The sequence below is a fragment of the Ambystoma mexicanum genome, chromosome 14, assembly GCF_040938575.1.
Source record: "Ambystoma mexicanum isolate Mex_15411 chromosome 14, UKY_AmexF1_1, whole genome shotgun sequence".
NCBI lineage: Eukaryota > Metazoa > Chordata > Amphibia > Caudata > Ambystomatidae > Ambystoma > Ambystoma mexicanum.
Window position 1 is genome coordinate 548,465,163 of NC_090940.1, and position 22,165 is coordinate 548,487,327.

Sequence of the window (22,165 nt, forward strand, 5' to 3'; positions counted from 1 at the left end):
TATATCCATTTGCAAAATGTATTTGCAAAATATTGCATTATCTACCTCCTTCAGAGTTGGCTCTGAGTATACACAGTGGGCCTCATTATGAGGTTGGAGTTAGCCTTAGGTAATCAACGGGCCATTCGGTCCTTGGCGGACCTGGTAATTCCCCTTGCGCAGGTGCTATAGCCGGTACATCCCCATTCCCATTTAAGCCCCCATAGGGCTCAATGGGAATGGAGAGGATGGTAGCAGTGGTACCGTTTATAATGGTACCATTGCTACCATCATGTTTTGCTTGCGGGTGCCAGTACAGCAACCTGGTCAGACCAGGTGGCTGCAAGGGCACCCGTGAGCAGAAGTCCTAGTATGGCGGTACAGTAGCAAAGGTGCCGGTAGCGATACCGGCTCCGTTGTTGCCTTACCGCTATACTCCTAATGAGGCCCAGTGACTTTTCATGCTGAACTTTAGCTCTCATATGCTGTGACAAATCTGGATAATTTGTCCCTTTTCCCTTCCCTTAGAGAATAGGCAGGTGAGCCTGCAACTCAAGACCCTCCCTGAGGGTCTGGGCAAGTGTGACCTCGCTGGGAGTGACTCCCCTCTTGGGGACAAGGACTCCAGGTCCAGCATGGAACTCCCTGTCCAAACCACCCTTTCTGCATATGTGGACGTCATAAAAACTGTTGCATTCCCTGTTACAACTAGAATTCACAAATATCTTTCGACTCTATTGGCCTCAGATAATGGTGGATTTCGCCTGAGTTTTTATAATATACAAAGAGAAAAGAAAATTGATATAACACTGTGACAAGGAAAAGGAACATCAAGTTTATCCCCTCAAGGAAACAGAAATCTCACAGGTACAAGAAGAGTTTCTATTTTATTGATAATATACATCAAAATGTTTTTGAAAAAAGAAAAAAACCCAAGATAGGGTATATTCTTTCAAAACAAACCTACAGCCAGGTATAATCATGAAACATCTTTACGTGAGACATAAAATTTCATAAATGAAGTAAAAAACAATCACCTAGTGTTAAACAACCAACATGAAACATAAACAAATCACAAACAGCTTTGATTTGTTGTGTATTTAAACACAACCCAACATGTTTCTTGTCCAGTGACCCAAAAACAGTGTCTGACATTCATCAGGAGTATTGTATTCTTTTGACTTGAAACGTAAACGTTCCTGTCATTCCTCTATCTCCATAAGAAACTACGGAGAAAAAAATCCATACTTGAGTACCACATCTGTAACCGGGTCTGCCAAAACTTACAAACAATTCCAATTCCAAACAAAAAAACATCAATATATCATGTGGCTCTGCTTCTGTAGTACCAAGCACCCCTTCAACAAAGTCCCAATATAGACTCCTAACACGTAAAATGTAAAGTGTAGCCCATTACCTTGTAATGCACAAGTAGTTGAGTTCCGCTTAGTGGAACGTCTGGAAGCAGACCCTTTTTATTCGAGTTGCATCAAAACATATGACAAAGCCCTTCACTGGGCACGACAGGGGTGTGCTGTGTAGAAAAAACCACAAGAGACTGGATGTCTAAACAAATCAACAGGTGGACTCCAGGGGTGAAAAAAACCACCTTCGATCTTGTTAATGCCATCTGTGGTGTCCTTAAGGTAGCTTTTCATTAAGCGAACAAAAGGTCTTAAATAGACATCTGCAAATTTAGACAGCGGCTGCAAGATAGAATTCACCCTGAGACTATAGGACGTACCAGGGTTTGGACAAGTTTTTATGGATTTTTGGCAAGATGTAAAAAACCAGAACCCTTCCATCCGTCCTTTTTAAATATTCTAATCAATGAAGACAGACATCCTTTCATTAACTCTAATGCCCTATATAATAATAAAATAAACTGCAAATGGAGAGGGAACTCCTATGGTGGGGGAAAGCAAATGCTACACAGAGGTGATCCCTTGGAGCATTGGCGTCCCGGTGGGGCAGAGCCACATCGAACCGAACAGCCAGCAGCAACATGACAAGACAGAAACCCGATAGCTGGAGGCTGACAGGCGGATACCGTGACCAAGCAAGAGGCTCCAGTCAAAGGGAAAGAGAGGTCGGAGAGGCAACCGTCTTCTTGGGCAGTGTGACCACTGAAGAGCCTTGGTGGGCATGGTGCGCAGCAACAAATGCTGAAGTCCGAGGAAAAAGAGGAGCCTGAGGTCTCGAGCGTCTGCTGACAAGCACCTTTTCTGCCACGAGAGGAACGGATGGGGAAAGGGATGCTACGACCATGTAGAGTTGAGCAAGATACACAACTGTAGGTTTCCAAGAGCACCGAAACCGATTCAGGTATGAAACTCTCAGAGAACATTTCCAGAGAGAAATGGTTACAAACATTGTTATGCAAGGTTGGAATAGCCACCAAAGTATATACAGTCAAGAGCACTTAACACGGCACCTGGCCCCACTGCCCTGGAGAGAAAGGGAAACACACACTGTGATGCGATGCTGGAATAGCTGACAAAAGTACAAAAAGTTAAGAGGATGAGACAGGCACACACCCGGACTATATGAGAGTGGAAAAGATGTAGACTCGGTATATTAAAGCTGAAATAACCACTAAGAGTATCAAGAACGCACAAACATAGATCCTATGTTGAAACAGAGTGAAGTGAAGCTGAATACTCTGTAAACAAGGACAGCACAGTGCATGAAATCACTGGGAAGTATAAAGATATATTTCTTCACAAGGAATAAGACATTTTCCACAGAGTTACTGGACTTTGGGAAGTTCCAACGCTACAAAGGTGGGAATAAAAGAAGTGTGCTGGAGGGACTTGTACATTGAAAAACAGAAACTGTTTCCTTATCAAAGGGAAGGAGAAACATACCAACAACAATTGTTATTTTCCAATTGGCATGCACCAAGTGGAGTACCTGCTGAGTACCTCTTTGCCTTTCGTGCTTTTCCTGTTGGACTTTACTGTCTGCATAACAAGTGGATTTATTCTCCTGGGATCACGTCTCACTGTATTTACTGATGCTACTGTAGTTCAGGAACATCAGAGAGCTCTACAAGCATTGTTACAAGACCTAAGCCTTATATGTGTTCATTTTCCTATGTCTAGATCAACAGAAATTGGAAGAAAAAAATAATTTGTTTTGCAAGTGGTTAAGCCCCGCCCCTTTTTGGCGCAAAGACGTAAAATCAGGCACCAGCGCGCATGCACCAAGCGGAGTACCTTCTGATTACCTCTTTTCCTCTTCGCCGATGAGGCGAGGAGCTGAGGTGCTTTCACAATGCTCAGTGTTCCTAATATGACTCACGCGGAGCGGTCGCTGAAGACCGGTATGCCATCTGGTTTACTTCCCCCAGAGTCTAACAACTTAAAGAATGTATCATTTGTCTCTAAGAGGGAACAAATGGTAAGCCTTCCATGCTCCACCCCAATAGCTTGTGCTGCTTGAAAACAGTGCAAACAACCATTAAACCCTGTGGAATCTGTTGATATCCGCTCGTTTTGTAAAGAGCATGTCCCCTCTCAAATACTTGGTATGGAATCTATTAAACAGGTTTAACCATATAGTAACAGACCCTCTTCTGTGGCAGTGACTAGACCCATTCCATGTAGATTACAGGTGTAACCTATGGTAAAAAAAAAGTCCTTAGCAAAAACAAACCCAACCAGACAGGGATTTATCTCTTGAGTCATGTCCTAAAGCCAATCAGTGTAAGGAGTTAGGAAACATCTCCTTATCTGACAGTATGCTTTTAAATAATGTTCCAGCTGCAGCATTATCAGAAGAATCGCAAAGAGTCATAATTCATGTACAGTCGGATGTAGCTATAATTGATTTGGATCTTGACCCCAATGGCTCTGGCTTTTCAGCGGAGATGCTTCCTGATAATATATCTGCATCACCGGTGATGTTCTCCGATGTTAGTCACAGTGAGTCCGAACCGAATATTTTGTTCATCCTTCCTACACCTCAATGACCAGCTCCACTCGCAGAAATTTTGCTCGGTAATGAGAGTACTGTACCTTCAAATCTACCAAATGACAAACTGGTGTAACTAACGTTGCAAGCTATGAATATGGCTATACTCTCCTTGAGCAAATTGTTTGACTCATCAGATGCAAAATTAGACCTACAAAGTAATGCAATTGGTAAAATACTTACCTGGCAAAAAGAATATTTCAAAGCTTAAAAGACGATGCCATGCGGGTCTTAGATCAAATAAACGTTAGGCATACCTCTGTAGCCTGCCAAACTACTGCTGTTGTAAATCCTATTGTAGAGGTAATTGATAATCCAACCTCGCACAAACAGTTGGAGCCTGTCTCTGTGGTTCCATGTATTAGTAAAATAATCTATGAAACCTCTGATTCTACTCCACGTGCTCCTCTAAAAGATAGAGAGCAAGCGAAAATTCTTCCAGAAGTTGTACTAGATGGGAGACAGAAAAATGTCGACACAATTTTTACACCAAACAAAATGGGTAAAAGGAAAACAATGGCACAAACTAAACGGTCTGAAAACCAACAATCAAGAACTAATATATCTACATCCAACTTACAACAGTTTAAGGCAATAAACCTTCCCAAAAAGCGAGTGGAAATTGCCTCTCAAGCTGTAAAAAAAATATATAGATTGCAATCTGAAGTCAAAGCTAACATAAATAAACCCTTGTTAACAGAACATCCATTGGCCTACGCGCCATTGGGTGATTTGGTGAAAGAAGCCTCTGTGCAAAAGGATAACACCCATATAACAATTGAGACTATTCTGGTGAACCATAACATCTTGTTACCCCCGATTGCCCATGAGAAAAGAAAATAAATTATATCTCTTGACTATCATCGTCAGGAAATACAGAAAGCCGTTGATGCATATATGGCTGGTCTTCCTGCTGTAGTTCCTGTAGAAAAAACTCAAAGAAACACTCAAACTCAATCTGTACCTCCCTTGAGTAAACACATTTCTACTTCATCTCAGCAAAATACAATCCCTAATATACAAACCCAGGGAGCTCCAGATTCCATTGTGATACCCGGATGTTCGCAGATAGAAGACTCTTGTGACAATGAGTCTGCTCTTAGATTGAAACCTCTGTCGCTGTCTGGTAATGCAGTTGATGACGCCTGTGGTCCACAGACTCATAAGCCTCATCTTCCTATGCCACGTTCTAAAGGATCCTTGTCTAAGACAAAGTTGCCTGCGGAAATGTTACGATGGCTAGAGATGTCATTACTCACAATTGAGGGTAATGGATGTGCATCAATGCCATCTCTTGACATTAAAACCCAAGTTCCATTAGCTACAAAAACTATAAAGCTGGTACCCCTAAAATGTCCAGGGCCATACCCATTGCTACTAGCTTGTCGCCCAATGCCTTTTCCACAATTCAAGCTAAATCGTAGCTCTGTCATGGAAATATTCTCTGATCTTACACGGCTTGATGACATTAGCTCCCCTGACATTCAGCTGGTGGAATTTATGAATGACAAATCTTTAGCTGAGGTAAGACTTTGGATAAAGTCAAGAGCCATTCAGAATATAATCTGGGCCTCTAGAAAAGGCCTATTTGATCTTGGTTTTGTTCTCTCAACTGAGATGACTCAAACTTCAAACGCCAACTCTGGTGGCTCGACAGTGCCCTTTGTTGCCCCAATATATAATATACATCAAACAGTGAAGGAGATTTCTCAAGATTCTAAAAAATGTCAGTGTATGTGTGGTAACAGTCAACATTAACTAGAAGTAGCGAGTGAGAACTTTGAAATCTCCCTGTTAAGTTGGAACACGCAGATTTAATCACTTTTAAATAGTGATCAAAGCCAAATTGGAAAAACTGACATCATATTGTTTCAGGAGACATAGCTCTCTACACCTCCCTCTTGGGACAATCACAATGTCTTTCTTAATCCTGCAATAACATTTTTACTAGGGAGGCGCTCTTCCGGGTTTCTGTCTGTTATAAAAACAGACAGAGGACTAAAAGCTGAATATTTGCAGCTCCAAATCATGTTAATGATTAAGGTGAAGTTGAAATCAATGGTGTGTGCTGTGATTAATGTATATTGGAATCCAGCAGGAATATCTGATGACTGTTTCATTGATGATATGAATGCCCTGTTTGACATAGTAGCATGTGATAAATTGTTAACTCGGATCATCCTAGCTGGTGATCTGAACCTCAATAGTTTTAAAGTAAACAATGTAAATGATAATGCCAGACTTCACCGCTGGTCCTTTCTGACCAAGTCTCGTAATATGCATATGTTGAATGGTACTATTCAGTCTGATATTCCCCCACACATGACATGGAATAGAGGGTCAAGTGCAGCCATCATAGACTACATATATGTGAATGAGAATATTCTTCCAAGGTTATTGATTTCTGTGTTACCAAAACTGACCTAAGTGATCATAATATCCTTAAAATTAAATGGATCAGTAATACTTGAAATCTAACAACATCAAGAGTGTACTGTAAGAGCTGTATGATTGTTAATCCAGGGTTAAATCGTCTCTGATGGTCAGAGTACATTATGTCACTTTGATACCTTTTTGGCAGAATCTTTGGTACATAGTTCCACTAACCCGGGTACAGCGGGAATTGAATATAGTGATACCATGCCACTTTTTTCACACAAAATATGGTCTTCAAACAAACCATCATCGTCACTCATTTGACCATGAGGTGAAAATAGGGAAAACAACCCTGAGAGCTCATTTAAGAGCAGCTTCACTCTACCCCCTTCAGATTAAAGTTATTCCTATCAAAATAATAAGAAATAAATATACAAATTGGATACAAAAATCATAAAGCTTAGTTATATCAGCATGATGGTGCAATAATGTTATCAGCTATTACCAATAAAAATACTGCTAAAACATGGTCCATCATAAATCACTCTACTTTTGGATCACAGTTAGCCATCCAGCTAAGTAACATAACTGAAGAAAATGGATTACTTACTTTACTGAGCTTTATTCAATGTCTAACGACACTAGATCTTTACCATCACTTTAAAGCTCAACACATTTTTCTCTGTCGTTTGACATGGATGATATACTATTTTTCATCAATAAAGCTAGTAATTCAAAAGCTGTCGGACCTGACGGTCTGTCAAATAATCTTTTTAAACAACATCCAGAACATTGGGCCTCTATTTTATTTTAAAACATTTCAAGCATTAATATATTAGAATGTTACCAAAAACATGGACTCAGTCCATAATATTACCTGTTTATAAGAAAGGGGACCACCAAAGCCCGGCTAGCTATAGACCAATCTCTCTGTTAGACATACCAGGAAAGATCTACTGTCATATCTTACTGAGAGAACTAAACATTCGATCAAAAAAACACAACCTTACAGATCCATTTCAAGCCGGCTTTATAACTGGCATAGGCACTATTCTGAATATTTTGATTCTTAATGCAATCAAGTCTCAAGCTGCCGCTCAGAAACAAATGTTATATTTAGCCTTCATTTATTTTAGAGCGACATTTGACTCTATTGATCGCCATCTACTATTCAGTAAATTACAAGCTCATCACTGCCCCTCATCTCTGCTTACATTAATTCTGCTTTTTTATTCTGATACATCAATGAAAGTGCATTTAACAATTGATGGTAGGCCATGTTCTTTGATTCCTACCGAAAGGGGCCTTAAACAAGGCTTTACCCTGGCTGCTTTCTTGTTTAACTTTTTTATTCTCGATTTGGGCATAATCTTTACGGATAATATGAGTGACCCTCCGAGGTTGACTATGCAAAAAAATACATCATTTACTTTATGCAGATGATCTGGTGTTGCTTTCACAAACTCCATTTGATTTGAATAATATGTTGCATGCACTAGCTTGTTATGCTCAGTCTAATAACTTTGTGATAAACTCTGAAAAAACACAGATTGTAGTATGCATGAATAAACCCAACCATAGAGGTGCCCTCTATAAGTGGATGTTACAGCAAAATGAACTAAAAACTGTTCCTCAATACAAGTACTTAGGAGTCTCATTCACAAATTCTATCAAAGGGGATCTCTATGAGTTGGAAATAAAGAGCAAACTACAAGGCTTATCATCACAAGCTAAATTGCTTGCTTATAAATTTGGAAAATTCTCTTGTATGCATATAATGTTATTCTATCAACAAAAAGTCATTCCAAGTCTATTATATGGTGTGGAAGCTTCGATTCCAAAGAAACGGAAGTTCTGGGACCTGCTAGAAGCAAAGTTTTGTAGATATTCTTTAAAGTTACCATCTTGTACACCACTCCCTTTAATATGGTTCGAACTGGGGTCCTTGTCGATGTACTCTGAAGTCCTCTGGAAAATGGCTGCATTACTGAGGAAATGTTTGTTAAACCTAGAAACTGAGAAAATGTTAGGTATAATTGCAGTTCATTTACTGAAATCAGATGATGTGTTCCCAGCTAGTTAGCGTACATTTATATTGAATGCTCTAGCAGATGCCTCAGTGACTGTAGACTTGCTAATCACCAACCCAGGTCGAGCAAATATCAAAATGTTCCAATTTGACTGGATTTGTTATAATTCATTGTGTACTACATATAAGGATTTTGATGTTGCCCTTTTTGTACATAAGACATTTAGAATTATGGCAGATTATTTGATCGAGTGCCCGTCTCCTCATATACGTAGTCAATACATGAGATTTTGTTTCAATCTGTGGCAGACTCACGATATATTGTATAGGCAAAAACAAATAACTCTAAATCAGAATTTCTATCAATATTGTCTAAATGTTTCTCAAACTGAGTCCTTGCAACATCTTATTGTTGACGGTCAATCGCTAGTAGCCATGCGACAGAGGTTCTTTAGAGATTTAATGGTTTGGTCTACGTCGGTGGACTCTAATGTTATTTGGAAAGCCATATTCTCAAGTCCAAGGTTGAGAGTGAAAGTAGCATTAGTGCATTTTTTGGAAGCAGTGGTTCCGGACTATAAGGGGGATACATCTCATATCTCATAAACATTGATAATAGAAACTCTGTATTTGATTAACTGTAGTGATTTCTGTTTAATCATTCAATCATTCAACCATTGATTGTGAATTTAATATTGATCTGAAATTGGAGACATTTCATTTATTATTTAAGAATCTTTATGCACGTGGTATTCTTTTTCCTTTATATTTTTTAAATTGTTATGGTTGTTGTATATATATATGTAATTTCATATATTTTATTCTGATTTGTGCATTTTGTACTATATTGTTTGGTTATATGTATTATGACTTCCTGAAATGAGATGTATGAAGTTGTTATGATAACTGATGCTTTTATACTTGTTAAATTCTGTTTTGATATTTGAACAGTTGATTTTCAACTAACCAAATAAAAAAAAAGGATTTCATACTAAAGCTGTGAAGATGAGCTACAAGAAACTTAAAGACTGAGAACCAGTTATCTACAAGTCGGGCAGACAGAAGTCCATACCGAGGCTCTAATACAATCCTCTTTTCTTTTCAGTTAGGTGTTTTTTTCCAAAGTGGTAGGGCCAGTCAGTTGAATAGGTTTTGAACAGAAGTCGTTTTTATTTGGACTTGACGTGCACCCTTAGCTTTACTTTTGGCTAGGTAGGGAACTTCCCTCATAGCGACAGGGCAAGTTAGGAGATGCTTTCTTTTCTTTTAAACAAAACCCATTTGAACATGCCATTAAGTTGTCTGACGCCTTCTTCTGGTTCACCACATTGCTTGTACCCACTTCATGAGCTTGGCGTTTGTAGTGTAGATGTTTAAATCCTCAACTTAAAGTAAAAGCAAACAAAGAGCTGGGTTTTAACTTCTCTTTCAACACCTTTTTTTTTAAATGTGATCTGTTATGGGTTATAACTGTGCTTAAGGATCAATTACAACAAAATAATATTAACATAACCAGTTGTACAAAGTATAATTTTCAATTTAAACTATGAGATGCTTGACTATATACTTTTTAGCTACTGTAATGCCACTCTATAATGGTTATCAATAAAATCCACTGTTGGACTGAAATGCGTACTACTTTTTCTAGAGCAAATCTAGGGTGGCCCAAACATTATCTAAAGCTGATTTTTTTTTTTTTTTTGATAATTAATTTATATAGAACTACATGCTCTTTGATGTATTTGACAGAGAAATGAAAGCCTAGATTGCTGGACTGGTTTGTGGTGAGATTAGCAGCAGCTAGCCACACCTAAACCCATGGAGGATTGGCAAACATATACTGGTAGCACCAATAGCATACCCTTACCCCTGAAAAAATAAAAACAGTGAATGATATAGGCAGTTATTTCAAACCTGGTTGGCATAATCGGACACGGTAGCGGTAGATTAGTGGAACTGTCTGATGTACATTTAATTTTTCTCATACTCATTTCAATCCTTTCTAAGTGGCCAATGCTGGTAGGAGTTACTTGCCAACTCAGGCATTCTATGACAACCAAAAAAGGGCATATACCTATAGATGACTAATTGTCATGAGCACTGGCCCAAAAGCGGACCCCATTCCATCAAGTGATGGGGAGAATGGGATATAGGACAGATATACACAGGGGGCCCAGCTGGAATCAGTCTGGCACCTTTGGCGCCAGGCTCATGTAAAGAGATAGCAGGAACACTTTATTTTGGTACAAGAGTGCTTCACTCACAAGAACCTGTCCACGTGCTTTTTTTCAAGAACACTTTCCATGAGCATACCATTGGGTGTGGTTCTACAGACCCAGGCTGCACGTGCAGATTCCAGAAGGGGCAGGGTGTGGCAAGCAGAACAGAACTCATGGGCGTGGCCTCAGGAGCACAGCTATATAAACTGTTCCATCCCCAACGCCAGCGCTTCGCGTTACTTTGCATCCTCATGCAACGTGACGCTCACAGCAGCTTGAACCTGTTTACTCACCTTCAGGAAACCAGCGACCTTGATCCCGGTACCGCGATCATCATCCAACGTTGTGGCCATCATCCTCAGAGTCGGGTCCTGTAAAGAAGCAGAAAGACAAGGTAAGACAGTTAAAACTCAGCAGCATGGGGTTGCGCCGCACTGGCACTACGCGCGCATCCTCAGAGACCACTCACATGTTGCCGGGCCATCGTGGGCTCGCTCTCTGTTCACTCCGGCTGCTATCTTCAGCTCTGCAACTGCTGCCGGGCCGTAACATCTACACTGGGAAAGAGTAAACGAAAGCGCGGACAACAATACCGGAACGGACAAAACAAACACAGCAAATTCAGGCTGAAAGCAAAACGGACTATACAAACAAAAACACTCACCTGGAGAGAAGTGGATTAGTCACAGAGCAAGTGGACTACCACACACAGGGACCAGTGAAGGAACTGGGTCCCAGTCAGACAAGCGCCCCTGCCAGAAGTAGCAGGATGGAGAGCTCATCAATTAAGATAAGCAGGTGAGCCTTCTAGGGGCAGCGCAACCTACGGGAACCACACTCTGGGTGGAAGGGGGTCTGGAAGTGGACTCGGATCACAGATTGGCATACTTATGCCTCCTTTATATTTACATAGGGGCAGTCTTGAACAGCACTACCACAGTAACTATACAAGCGCAGAGGGAGAAGCCAGATAAGGGTGAACTAATCCCTGGTAGGGCTGAAACCGAGCCCTAATGCCTCCGCAGAGACCGGGTGGGTATAACACTAATGTTCTCCTGCTCGGCTTTCATGCAGATGTGCCTTTCCACCCATCATTAATAATAATTCTTTGGCAATGGCCCATGCTGCCTATACTAGATTCTGTTCAGGAATGACAGCCATCTGACCTGTTTCTATATACAGCCTTAACTGACTAATCTGAAATACTGTTTTTGACCGATGGCTTCAAACAAGTCTCTATGGGGCAGATTCTAAAATAATTGAGCAAGTAAAAAATGGCAGAGGAAGTTTGTTTTACTTACGTCAATTTAAGAAATATGTAGGTCAACTCACAAAGACACAAAGGTGACATGCACATTTCTTAGGGGCTGCGCAGCTGTGCAAACCTCCCGATATTAATATAATGAAGGCTCCCACGTGGGTGCTGAATGTGCCTTTCTAAGTAATGGGACCGCAATAAGCCCATCATTGTGAAAAGTCAACAAAAATAAAAGAATTTCTATCCGTTTGATGGTAGAAATTCAATCAGACCAGTACTGGTTGACACTGCTTCTGCTCCACTTGAAAAATATATAATAGGGTCAGGAATGATTCTCACATGCATTTTGCTATTCTAAACAAGCGCAGAAGAATGTGTCTGATTTCTGCACGTTTCCATCACATTGCATTTCTGAATTTGAGATGTTCATTGACATGTGTAGAAGTGCTCTCTTATTTGTGCAAATGTGCAGTGACTACATTGTATCCAGCCCACTGTCCGCCTGACAGTAGCAATCCTGAACTAATACTGCCCCCCCCTACCCCGAGAAAGCAACTAGCTCAGAACTACCTGGTCACAAAAACAGTGTATCCGGGACTGCATCTGCATCAGGTTTACAAATCCAAAAGCCGGAGCCAATTCTGGAATGTCTTCCAGGGATTCCGAAAAGGATATGCTTGTGTTTGTGAAGGAGAACTTTTTTCTCCGTCCCCAGCAGCTGCACCATTTAAGGAGAGAAATACTTTCTTCCCTCTTCCCAAATGAAAAACCATTTTGCATGGCTGAGAAATTAGTTTTCTAAAAAGTGAAACCAAAGTCAACCCTGACTTTCATGTGTGTTTTCAGGAGATGTAATGGCATAACGCATAAACTGTGAAACTCATGTGTCTCGTAAGTGTGCGTGTCATAGGTGCTTGTGCTGTGAGAGAATGTGCCATAGGAGCACATGCCATAGGAGCGTGTGTTGTAGGAGTGTGCGTAGAGCATGTGTTTTAGGATTGTGTATTGCAACAATGTGTGCCGTAAGAATGTTTCATAATAGTGCAAGTCGTAGGTGACTGTTACAGGTGCCCATGTCGCAAGAGAGAGTGTCATAATAGCACGCGTTGCAGGACTGCGTGTTGTAACAATGTGTGCTGTAAGAATGTGTTGCAGGTGCCCGTGCCGTAGATGTGCATATTGTAGGTGTGCGTATCATTGGAGAACGTGTCATAGGCGTTTGTGTCGTCGGAGGGTGTGTCGTAGGAGCTTGTGTCATAACAGTGCGTGTTGTAAGAGTGTGTGTCATAGAAGCACTTGTCATAGGAGCACAGTGTGTCCTAGTAGTGTGCGTCGTAAGAGTACATGTTATTAGTGTCGTTATAAGAAATGTTCATATCACAGACTTATGTGCAGGGTTTTAATATCGTCATTCAAAATGTATTCGGATTAAGCATCCATAAACACAGACATCAAATACACATAAATCAGATTATCAAAAGCCAATTCATCACATTGAAAAATATAAATAAAAACAACATTTACAAACTCAAAACCTTTGACAAATGTGTTAAAACCTTATGTCTCGGGACAATTAAAACATTTTCTATCCCCTTAAAATCCCCCTTCTCAAATAGTTGAGGATGAATTACGGGTATAATCCTTAGGTTGAAGGCGCTAAAACGCAAGGAAGTAATGTGTGATAATAAGTGATGGGGGCAGCGACTTCCAAATGACCCTCAAAGCCACCCGTATGGCCTCATAGAGGGGTGAATTGAAGAACACCAACCAACCAGGTCTTATGTGTCAGCGCTCTCCCTATGTAGTAAAACCACAGATCAGATTCAATGTTCGTTCCAATACAAAGTCAATAACCCATTGAGTGGGATTTTTTTTTCCATTGTTCGGTCAGTACAGCCGACACGTGTTTCGACCACCACATGGTCTTCCTCAAGGCTGTTAATCCACAATCATATTTACAATATCAAAAGAAACAGTCCCAATTCATCATGTATTATCCACAGATGATCGTAAAATAAATAAATAAATAAATAAATAAATGGGTTAAAACAGACAAAGCATTGTTCAGGTGTAGGCAATGCAAAATTAAACATTAATAAAGTAATATACAGAAATGATATACCCATGGTTGTCACAATGAGGAGGGAGGTAGGTTAGCGGGAAACATAAACAAAGTGAAGGCATTGTTCATATTACAGATAACATGAGGCATGTCTAAAGTACTGGTAGGAAAGATTTCCATTTCATGTGTAATTTTCCCTCCAGTTGTGTACCCCCCCAACATTTTGCCGATGTTTAACACCATAGTCTGACTTTACCAGAGGAGCCCATCCTTCTGCTGCACTCCTCTGGGCTTTTCGCTCACTTTTTATGGTGAAACTGACATGCCCTTAAGACAGGCAGTACTGGAAGACTTTGTTTCCCTTAGTCTGTTCCACTGTTGCAACATTTCTGCAACATGTAACAAGTGTACAATGTACCTTCCAGTACCATACACTTGGGTCTATTAGTCATCTCCAAAGGCCCTAGATACTCTCGAAGGATTTTTTAGGAGAAGTGCAGATGTGCCTTCAACAGGGCTGGTGGCAGCTTATCATTTTGTATATTTTTAACCCTTTCCTGCCAGTTAAACCACGGTTACCGCGTTTGGAACGAATAGGTTGCCTGGCTCCAAAATGGAAATGCCAAAGGTTCTTTATCCTGTCCTTTGGCCATCTTGCCCCTTCCCGTTCCCCAGGTCAAGCCAACCCAGGTCAGTCCTTATTTGGGAATGCATTCTCCTGCGAAGCACCAAGCTTTCACAGACTTATGCATGCCTTCTGTGTGTGCCTCCAGGATGTGGCCTGGAACGTCTGGTTCCAATACACATCCTGGGTGCCAGAGAGTCTGGAGTGCTGTGAATGCCTGGGACCACCGTGGTCTGTGATTGGTCCATGTATGGTATGCCTGTATGTGAGCAAATCTCCCATTGGGTCCTCTTTGTTTTGGCGCAAAGGAGATTCTGGATAAGAGAAGGCCCCAAACATCCATACCATGTCGATCTCGGGAGTTCTCACTGAAAGAAGGATATGATCCAAGTATCCTGAAACTAAGAAGCCGAGTCGAGAAACCGCTGGTGACCCGCTGGAAGGTTTGGCACCCTGAGCCCGCTGTCGTCCCATGGGACCCCTCTGCATCTGGTCGTCCTAGAAGGTCTGCGAAGACGCTTTGACCCATTGGAATAGTGGGACCAACTATTCTCGGCACCTTCATTTTAACCTGCAAGGAAGCCTTCTCGGAAGTGTCGCTGGGCCAAACAGTGGGTTGACCAGCTTACGCAGACTCTTTACCCTGATACCGCTGCTGTTTCGAGGAGGCCCTGTAGTGAGATGAGTGTGCCCGAAACGGAGCATACGGGTTTACCATGTTGCCCAGCCGTGGTGACAACCTTTCCAGGTGCGCTGAATTTGTGCCCCTGTTGCCCCTGAAGCCTGCTGCAGTGAAACTAGCCTGATCCATCCACCAGGAGCTGAGAAATCGCCACTGTCACGTTTGGGAATCATCGCTGTATCTTCGTCGCTGAAAGCCGCAGAGCCGTCAAATTGCCGCACTTGAACCTGCAACTAAAGTGGACTCGACTGCCGAAGTTTGGTCCGGAGTACGCCAAGGGTTGGTGAGTAATCACAACCCTAACCGGTGGCCTCTAGTGCCTCCATACATTTTTTCACATGAGTGGCCCCTGGGGGCCCCTCTCATTTCCACTGCTAGTGTGAGCTAGCAAACTATTCCCAACTCTTGGAATTGACTCTGCCCTCAATTGGTGACCCTCCTCAAATAGAGGGAACCTATTCTTTGTCGCCTCACCCACCTTCCTGAGTTGCTACAGACCCTTGAAGAGACCCCCTTTTGCCCATTTGAACTACCGCGTACGCTGGCATTGCATGTACATTTGAGCATTAGGCTCCACTCTTCTTAGGGACTGGACTGCCTCTTAGGAGTCTGTTGGATGCAGAAGGGACTAAAGACTATTTGCACTACCTGTTGCCTTCCCCTTTTAGGTTATGAACCCCTTTTGTGCATTAACCCTTTAGACCCCAATGGTTTTGTATATATCTATTTAGATAAGATTGTGTTGGCTTAATGGTATTACTGTGATTTGATTTGTGTGTTGAAACTCAAAGGCCTTGAAATAAATGTATATGCATTTTTAATATATCTACACCTGACTGGGAGCGATTTGTAAGTGTCCTTTACTCTGTGTGCTCATTGAGGTCTTTCAGTCACCCTCACCCCCTCCTGAGACCTATTCTTGACCATAGCTACCTTGATTGGTCTGGCTTGTCCAGAAGGTTACCCTGTTACAAGAAACTAGGATGGCCTGAACCTCTGCCCACCAGAGTTCAGAAATCCATCTTAACAAGTACATTGATCAACAGTCTAAATGCACTGGAGAGTTCATAGTTGTAAGTTGAAAAATTATTTGGGGTCAGCGTCTAATTCACAGAGCATAAGATGGTAAAGGTAGGTGCCCATCCTTGCCCGAGCACACCCAGGCATCTAGAAATAACGTTATTAAAGAGTAAGGTGTGATGTTTAAGTATGCTATGTATTACAGCCTGTATGTGTCAGTGACTTTGGAGCGGCCCGAATTACATAACTATCAAAATCACCGGCACCCATTGGTGTGTCAAGATAATGTGATCAAAGTGAATAGGAGTTTACCAAGGTGCAAGGTAAATTATGACGTCTCTGCACAAAAAAAATCAAAATGTATTTGTGTATAGGTTCAAAAATTGAAAAAATCAGTTATTAAAAATCGCATTAATAATATAACTCAAGAAAAGTATCATTCACATGCCAGGTTTTTATTCGCAAGTGAGGAGTTGTGAATGATGAAAGAAGCTTTGTGTGATGGACAGTACCCTTATGTTCGCATAGTAAATCGGATTATGGCTGTATAAGTAAAAGAGGAAACCATGTAACTAACTTGCTGGGCCATTGCCCCAAGAAAATACCGTCTCGGATTCAACCATAAAATGATAACCTATTCAAAGCGATCCTTACCTAAACAAGGTTGTATCTTGTCATTACAAACCGAAAGTTAAAGGGTCAAATACCACGTGTTCTAATTACGGGATTAATCCCTGAAAAAAGAAGAACAAAATCCGGATTTAAGAAATCTGCAAAAGCCATGCACAAAGCCGTGGTGATGAGCTCCAAAGTGAAATGTTTCACTGGTAAAGCTACTGCGCAACGTGATCGCGAATGCAGCCCAATACCGGAAACACTCAACTAGTGTTGCTGCATCACAGTGCGTGTGACATCACGCATCCGGTGCCAAGCCGGTGCGTGTATCTAGCAGCGCATGCGCACAAAAAATATGTTCTGCTCAATCTCATTTATGCCCGTTTAGCATCATTTGTATTTACAGTAATGACGCGCACTTGCAATAGATCGTTCTAAGCATCTTAATTCTAATGTGGTGTGGTATCAAGGATCCACTTGTTATCTTGGTCCCCAGTCTAGCATCCAACTCGTAGTCATAACAACTCATGTCCTGCATATTCTAGGCTGTTGCCCGAGTAAATGGATGTATTTAGAAAAATGAAAGTAAAAGAATAAAATACGCCTAAATCATATCTCACAGGGATTGGTGTGGTTGTAATCTCAGTCGCTGAGTAAGATCATAAGGGGGGGATGTGTCGGTTAATATATATAATCCAATTCTGAGGGTGAAAAAAGATGCAGGGTGCGCCCGGTTGGGGAAAAAAAGCCCCAAAACACAATCCCATGTTATGCTCCCGTTAGAAGTTATAATAGCAATTAGGACGATCAGCATAAAAGCAGGCAAAGACCCAGGAGCATCCGTTTCCACTACTGTGTTAAAAAAGTTTACTAAAAAAACACTCATTTCATGGTCTGTATTCAAAGGCCATGCTTAGGTCGATGAAGGCAAGATAGACCGCCTCACCCTTAAACAAAAACAAGTTGGAGATAAGAAGGTACAGGTTGAGGCCCTGTTCTATGGTTCCCAGCCCCGGTCGAAATCCAAATTGGATGTCAGGCAGAGCAGAGCCGGCCTTGGGGGGGGGGGGGCGAGCCGGGTGACCGCCCGGGGCGCCACACTCCCCAGGGCCCCATATGCCTCCACCACGCCAGCTCGGGTGAGTATTTCAAGGGCTCCCCCGAGCTGGCGTTGTGGGAGAAGGCGCCGCAGGCGGCCTTTTGCTGTTAAGTGCACCTGTCACTGCGGGTGCCTTTAACAGCAAAATGCGCCTTTAGTCCCCCAACCACGCCAGCTCGGGGGAGTCTTTCAAGGGCTCCCCCGAGCTGGCGTAGTGGCAGAAGGCGTGGCAGGCACCTCATTGTCACTGAATGAACCCGCGGCGGCGGGCTCATTCAATGACAATGGGGTGTTAACGCGCCCTATTCACACCATCACCTCCTCGCAGAGCGAGGAGGTTTAAAAAAAAAAAAGTGGCCCCTCCTGGCACGCCCCCCTTCCACCCCACCCCCTGTTAACCAGGGGCAACGGAGGGTGAGGGGGGAGGGGAGCGCCAATTCGCCCAGGGCGCTGCTGCCCTTAAGGCCGGCCCTGAGGCAGAGCCAACCCTTCTGAGAGCCAGGACTATATGTAACGCAACAGGACCCTTCCAAACATTTTGAACAAACTGTCTGGTAATGATATGGGGCGGCAAGACATCGGGCTAGTGGCATTCACTTTTTTGAAGATTGGGATAGTGATGGCAGATTTCCAGGATGGTGAAAATTGGCCGGAGATTAGGCAGGCATTATAAGCTAGGATCCTGACCAGTGCCCAGAAATCAATTTGGTCCATAAATTGGTCGACGGGTATCGCGTCTGGTCTGGGGGCTCGATTACGGGTCTCTGCGCTTATTGCTAGTGAAACCTCTTCAAGTTTGAAACATAAGGTCAAACTACTGTTGCCCCTCTCATCTGGTGCGCCACTGGCTCCAAATAGGGAGGCAAAATGCAACACCCAGGCTTCCACTATGGCCCTCTTTCAGGTTGTAAACCGGCCCCCTTATACACATTTCCAAACTCTTTCACTGATCATTGGTCCTGGTGGCCTCAAGAAAGCTGTCCCACGCCGCTTCCTCAAGCTCTATTTTTCTGCTCTCTATTGCCGAGCGATAGTGGGCTCTTGCCTGGATGTTCTTACCTCTCGGGGTTGCCGAATATTTTAGGGAATTCAAGAGGACTTGTTTGGCAGTCTTGCAGGCTTGCTCAAACCTTTCCGTCCTTTTAATATTCCCCCTGGAGTATTACACCCCCAGTAATAGCCCCTACAATGCCTTCAAAGTGCTCCACCACCTGCACTGGTTTGGCCATGTACTCCAGAATACCATGAAGTTCCACAGTCAACCCAGCCATAATATTGAGATGCAGGACTGAATCCCGGATTCTCCTCCAGGTTACTCTGCTTCTGAAAACAGCTTCTGTTTCCACCGACTACTTGCTCTGTCGGACAGTCACCCACCCCCAAACATCCCTCTTAATTTCAAAACTAAGGGCTGATCATCGCTATTGCCCTCTGCCACCATCTCAACACGGACTAGGTCCCTCCAGAGAGCTGTGATATGAAGAAGTAGTCAATTGTAGAGGAGCCCAGATGGTTATGGAAGATTTGTTTGCCAGGGATATCAGGCTCAATACGATCATTGACCAATCTCATTCCCCATTCAATCAGCCAAGCACTTAGCTGTAGGCCCTTCACACATGCCCTAACATCCTCCAGTTGCGGTTCCTGAACATTCAGGAGTGAGTCCTCCAACGGGTCATAGAGATCTTTAGACATTCTGCACCCCAGTCTGAGGTTAAAATCGCCCCTGTCGAGATGTGTATAGATACCACACTTCAGAATAAGGCACGGACACGGAGCTTCGGTCAACACATCCTTTATTCTCCTACTCAATACCCAGAAGTGATTAACCCACGTCACTTCCCGTCCCTCCCCTTCCCGAGGCCGCCGTGTCCTTTCCACGTGACTAGGGAGTTACGTGACGACATCACAGCCCCCTCCCAGACAAGCCTGATGTGACCACTCCCCCCCTTTCCCCTCGACCTTATCCACAAACCCCTTAACCTTCTCCAATCGGTTCACCTTCGCCTTATGGGGACTGTTATAGAAGTTCAGGATGGTAACCTTGTCACCTCCAGGGGGGCTGAACATCAACAGCTGGAGGAAGTCCATCTCCGTCTCCACCACCTTTACTGTACAATTCAAAGATGCTTTCACCAGAATGACCATGCCCCCCTAGCACCTGCCCCTTTAAATATTCTTGGTTGGTATACCATAAGAAACATAGCCATCCAATAAAGACAAATCAGTGGCCCAAGTTTCCTGTAAGAGGATTATTTCATGGGCCCTCAAAAATTCCAAAGTATCTGCCCTTTCCAGCTTCCCCCTAGCTCCGTCTATATTTGAGGATACCATCCCCACCACCAAGAAATCCTCCTCTTGTCCAATTCCCCCCTTCCCCAATCTCCAGACTAGTCTGGCCACCTCCACATCTTCTACCTTGGGCATAGTGGCCATCTGTCACTCCAACTCATCTATAGACGAGAAGGGATCGAATCTGTTATGGGACGATAGACCCAGAGTGCCATCACCCTGTCTTTGCATCTATCCTGCCATTTCCATTTTGAACCCACAGATGCTCAGCTGAAGCTGTGTGCATGGTGGGAGCTCCCCATCCCCTGTCCCCTCGCCCCTCGTTGCAGCCATCTCCCATTGGCCAAAAAAATAAATAATAATAATAATTCGAACCAAACCATCCTGCTATCCAATCTGAATCCGTTGGCCCTTAACCCTCTTGTCAGTTTAGAGGTGACTATATGCCTGACAATTTGTGAGTTTGAGAATGAAGCAACAATGCAATCACCTGCCACCGATTTACGGATAGACCACCCACCCTACCCTTCTAGCCACCACATGGATAGGATTGATGCTGGGGTCCATCAGGTTAACCTTAATCCAGTGTTTTGCTTTGTTCATCAGGGATCTGGTAGATTCAACTACACCCTTTGGCAGGCCTCTTATTCCCATACCCCCATAAGCGGAGCAGCCACCAGTAGAAGGTTTAGCACACTGCTCTCCACTTGAGCCTCATTCTCCTCAGATACTCTTCCTACCACACGTGCTCCCATAGTAGGCCTGATCCTACCCCATCCCGTGTCCGTGAAATACCCTCCCTTTCACTCAGTCGTAGTTGATGCAGACGAGGCATTCATTTCCATGGATTTACCAACCAGCCCCTCTCACCCCGCTGGGCCCCTACCACCCCCACCTCAGCTTCCCCATTTTCCACTGCTACTCCCCTGCCCCACCCATACCCTCCCCAGCAACAATCACATCTACTAGGTCCATGTGGGGGCTCGATATGGGGGTTCCCAGTGGTTGGGATGTCGGTTCGTCTTCACAAACCACCACCCTCGGGGAGTGGTCATTCTTGCTCACAATCAGGGCCACAGACAAACCCCCACCTACACCCCTCTCATTAAGTCCCCCACCACAGGAGACTGCTTCCCATATAGCCTTTTCCTTAACCTGGATCCTATCTTCAAGGTTCCCTGCCATGTTCTTTAGATATATATTCAGAGTGAGTTGGGAGGATGTCTGTCTAGCCCTTGCGATCCTCACTGCAGGTTTAATGGATCTAGTTCGTTTTTATTTCTTTGCACTGGTGGCCATTTTCCCAGGGCCACCTTCATACCTGGACTTACCTTTCATCCATGTTAGCCAAGGGCCGGGATGCATTACAATATTGGAGCCAAAAACCACCAAAACCAGATACTTGACGGCACAAATATTCTATACAAGCACTCACTACACCACGTTGTAAAAGAAAGTTACAACCCCGCCCTGTACCTCATTTTAAAAAGAGAAAGGAGTATAAAACCTCAGATAAAAGTGAATACAAATAATTAAGGGATTAGACGCACAGTAAGGCTGTTAACAGATCATTCAGCACTTGAAATTTGTTTTGAGTATATTAAAAAATAGTTATAAACACATGTCAGAGCTCCTATCTCCAATAGGTCCATAAATGTATGTGTCAAAGATTGCAGAGGTGTATAGGAGGGATGACAAAAACACACAGAAACACTCGATAACACTTGCAGGCAAAACTTGTGGTTTGGGTTTTTGCTGTTTACAGTTTTGGCTGTAATTCCCCCAGTGGAAAGGAAAGGGTTCTCCTTCCTAGATGAGCCCAAGAAATATGGCCAAAATGCAAAGCGAGGAGGAGCTTGAGTCCAATGCTAAAGACAAATCAGACTGACAGTCTTCCACTCCTTGTGCTCCTACAGGCACAATGATCCATTCCA

At 43.1% G+C, this 22,165-nt stretch overlaps 1 long non-coding RNA gene across 1 annotated transcript in view; it reads left to right on the plus strand.

The window, feature by feature from the left end:
* LOC138527330 (uncharacterized) overlaps window positions 1-22,165 on the plus strand; it is a 61,163-nt gene that overhangs the window by 10,596 nt on the left and 28,402 nt on the right. The window lies entirely within an intron of this gene.